Source organism: Brassica rapa, chromosome A04 (assembly GCF_000309985.2).
Source record: "Brassica rapa cultivar Chiifu-401-42 chromosome A04, CAAS_Brap_v3.01, whole genome shotgun sequence".
Classification (NCBI taxonomy): domain Eukaryota; kingdom Viridiplantae; phylum Streptophyta; class Magnoliopsida; order Brassicales; family Brassicaceae; genus Brassica; species Brassica rapa.
Window position 1 is genome coordinate 3,397,387 of NC_024798.2, and position 4,514 is coordinate 3,401,900.

The 4,514-nt window shown below is 33.1% G+C and overlaps 1 protein-coding gene across 1 annotated transcript in view; it reads left to right on the forward strand.

The window, feature by feature from the left end:
• Window positions 1-4,514, forward strand: part of LOC103863213 — a 743,758-nt gene that overhangs the window by 717,925 nt on the left and 21,319 nt on the right. The gene's annotated exons all lie outside the window — the stretch shown is intronic.

Genomic DNA, 4,514 nt, shown 5'->3' on the forward strand with positions numbered 1-4,514 from the left:
ATATAAGTAATATTTATCAATTAATATATAAAAGATATATTAAATAATTGAGAAATCATTAACTATTACATATACAATTAAATTAGCGCAAGCACATAAATCAAAGAAATGTAAGTAAATATAAACAATCACTTTTATCTATTTTATTAGAGATTGTTGTAACATGTGATTATCAATAAATAAATAATTTTTCAAAAAGGTAAGTAATGATATTAAATATAAATAAACAGGAAAAATATATAAATAACAAGAAGAGGAATTGGAATTTAATGTATTCTGGTGAGTTTTCAACCCTTAGTACTAAAACAAATTTCAATATGCATAACTAAAAGGTAATACTATAGCATAAAGTTTCAGGACATAAGATATCAAAATAAAATTTGAATCCACCACCTAACACCACGACAGCTATCACAACAGCCATGATTATCACCACCAAACACAAACATCGCCGTCTCACAACTATTTCTGCCAAAGCAATGGTTACTGACAACACCACGGCTGCAAGCATCACACTTGTGAGAATGATGGTAATTATTATGACAACAATAGTATGGTTGGCCGGTTCAATCTGCGATTGTTTGTGGGCCTTAAATCTCAGGCTGGTTCTTCCCTTTTCTCATTACTTTTTTTATATGGGTTTATTTCCATATTAGGCTTAAAAGTTTGGCCCAATATTACCCAAAGCTGGAGGTGGGAGCATAACTACAAGACATCAGATTTTACAAAGTACACTCAGTTTCTCTAAGAGTTCTATGGCAAAGGCTATTCAACTGTTTCTAATCACAACATCATACTCCACTAGGAACTAAGCGTATAAAATCTGATAAATTGGCTCAAATGGTTATAAAAGGACACAAGGCTTTACGAAATTTGATCTAGTGTTTCAAAGGCTATGTGGGATGTTTGCTCAAATGTTTGAAGCTAAATTTAATTTGATCTAGTGTCTCAAAGTCAAAGGCTATGTGGGTTTGAGTCTGTCCGGCCACCCGGGACACCCTGAGTGGTAAAAAAACGTAGAACTTGTGAAGCTCAAGGTGATTAGTCATTGGGTATAGAAAACCTTTTGGATCACACCACGATTATATATAAAAAAATTTGATGTTTACGAAAATTAGTATATAATTGTATATCTAAAAATCTAAGATATGTTAACAATTTCACTCTTGTCTAAATGTATTACATACTTTACTAATTTAAACATATTGTGAGGAACATATTATATATTATTTATTTTAAATTTAAATGAATGAAATTTTATATCTTTAAAATAATATGTAATTCTATATAATGTTTTATTTATTTTAATATAACAGTTATATGAGTATAAAATATATAATTTTCGTTTATAAATAATAACTGTATTAATTAATAATGATTAATAATATTTTTTACTAATTACAAATTAATGGATTATTTATAGAAAATTGAAAATCTGTAGAAAAATTTTCAGCAGATTTTGTTGTATTTTTCTTCAACAAATTTAAAAAAAAACAAAACTAATATATATATTTATATATATATATTTATTTAAAATAAAATATTATAATTTAATTATTGAAAATATTTTTATATTATAAATAAATACATTTACTGAAGTTCCTAGATTGAGTACTTTTTGTTGAGATATTATAAAAATACATTTAATAGATGATACAACTCATGAGTTTTTTTATTTGGTCAAATACATTGTTGTTGAACTTCTTCTTCTTCTTTGTTTTCTTTAACAATTATGTTAAAAAACTAAGTCGTTGTTAGTTGAATTTATATACGATGTTTAACTGGTTGAAAGTTCACTTGCGAAACATGTAAACGACTATTTGGATGCTAAGACATCACAAGTGTCGGTCGAGTCGAATGAAAAGCTGCATGTATTAGAATAACAAAGTGGTGTATGTTTTTTTAGTAGTAGTGAGTCGCCAAAAGGGTATATTCTTTTATTTAGTATCATTTTTGTTTTCTTTCATTTTATATGCTCATGATGTATTATTGTATGTGTTCGAAGTTTGACATATTCCATTTTGATTTATCATTTTGTCACATAAGCATATTACTCGTGATATTCCTTTTTTTTTTGAACTGGTGTGATATTCCATTTTGACTAGCAATTCTATCATTAACGTGGAGTCACAATGTAAAGTATTACTTTAACAATGTCACTGGGTATGTAAACAGCAGACTTGACATAAGTTCTTCATTTGCATGATTGCACTCCCCATGTCGACTATTTCTAGTGTATTTTGCTATTTTTATCTTTAAAATAAAAGAATTCTATAATAAATATTAGATATATTTTATGTATTCTTATAAAATACCAATCTCTAAATATATAGTAAAAATAGAGAAATGTTGTTTTTTTTATAAATAGAAAAAATAACACTATTATAAAAATATAGGTAAATTAGAACAATTTTACCTCTAATTGCTATTATAAAGATAAAAATAGCAATGAATTGAAAATATTTTGAATCGGTTCATTCATTGTTTTATGTTTATTGAATAAACAAACAAAAGAAAAGTGTTTCCTGAAACCTATATTTATCAAGGGTATCTATTTTTTTTATAACCGTGAAGATCCCAAAAATTTTCTAAATCCAAAACTAATCACACGAGATATTGCATTCGGATACGCAACTAATCTATCAATATGACACAGCTAAATGGCCAAAATGAATTAAACTCATGGCAGAAACTCTAGCTGAAGCTCCTTTATCTTTATAGGCCAAGACAACTTGGTCAAGGACATCAAAATTGGATTTAAATTATTTTGTTTACACAAATATGATCCAATAACTACGTCAAACTGCCCTTGAATTCGAATTGATTTTAAACCCCAAAATTAACACACTGCGTAAATATTTATAGCTTCAAACATGATATTATGTATGTACTGTTATCTTATTTGTGTGGCTAACCTCTAGTGAATCTTTTTGTTGCCAATCATTTCATCCCATATGGTTGAATGGCTCTGATTCTTGAATTTGTCTTTATTTTGGTCCACCGTTTTGGCCATTCTTATCGCTTTTATTCATTGAATGGCATCATTTCGAAATTTGTTCACATCCATCGTAACTGTAAATTAATGTCTCGGTAGTTGTAAAAGTACCTTTGTAAATGTGTTTTTTTTTTTGCAAATGATTTCCAAAGGTGTTTAATGATCCACAACGAGATTTGGAATGGCTCGATGGGTCCTTTATACACATGTATTTCTCTAGTTATAATCGATGAACATTGGGTTTTCCAGGTTTTATGTATGCTTTATTGTATAGGTGAATTTGCAAGTCGCTTCGGGTCTCCTTAGTGGACAAATATCAAATTGAGCAAAATTTTGCATGAAGAATACACTTTTAATACTTTGTGTATATGATTAGTTGTGATATTTTTCCTGAAATATGATGATCATAAAAATATGATGAACATCATTTCAGTTTCAAAAAAAGATGATCACAGAGCAAAAGAATGATAATCATTAAAAGTCTTTTCTTTTGTCTTTATGAATTTGATTTGTTTGTTTAACGGATATTGACTTTTATTATTTCTTTGCTTTGAAACTTTACAGATATTTAAATTTTTTGGATTTAACCAAAATGAACAACTGATCAAATCAAATAATACAAGAGAGAGACTTAAGAGAGATAAAGTAGATCTGGTTTCGGTGAGCGGCCGGCGCGTAGGCGCGCGTGCCGTCGCCGGAACCTCTTGGTTTTCCTTCCGTTTAAGCAGTCCGTATCCTTGTCGTTCTCTCGTCATCCTCCCCCTGATTCGCTTTGCCCGAGCCCTGATTGACTCTCATCCAGAGACAATAGCTCGAGGAGCGAACCGTCATCAACGGTGGTTGGGCTTTTGGAGTGAAGGCGCGGTCGTGTGGAGGTGAAAGCGTGGTGAAGTTCTTCTCCGGGAGGTGGAGGCTATTAAAGCTCCACCGTCGCCGGCTCAAGTCTCCGGGAGGTGATTGGCTTCTTCAGCAACGTCTCGTCGGTTTTGTCTCCGGGGGTGAAGGCTTACACAGCCTTGCGTCGCCGGCTCTAGTGGTGAGAAGTGGTGGTTTCGTTTTTTTGGATCGGGTATGGCGTGTGATGTATGCGTTGCTGTGGGTCGCGGCTCTCGTAAGACGGATGAGATCTTGATGAGATCGAGGATGCTCTCCGCAGAGAGTTCTGAAAGCTGAAGAAAAGTGGTTACGTTGGAGGTTCTCCGGTATCGAGCTCCGGCGTAACGAGGGTGTCGGTGGTGGTGCTCAGGCGGTTTCTCGCGTAGGTGACGGTCAGGTTGAGGCATCGGTTGACGCGTGCCGTGCTGATGATGAGATGTCAACACGCGTCCCGTCTCCTTGACGCGTCGGCCAAAAGGGGAAGTCTGGGCCGCCTAGTTTCGAGTTGAGTGATGTGGGCTGGAGGTCCGTTTTGTGTTTTGAATGGATGCCCGACTGTTTGTGGGCTTTTGGTTTGTAACATATTGCTGGGCCCTGATCCAGTACTGTTGGGTTCGGGCTTTTGTTTTTCGTTTTGCAATAA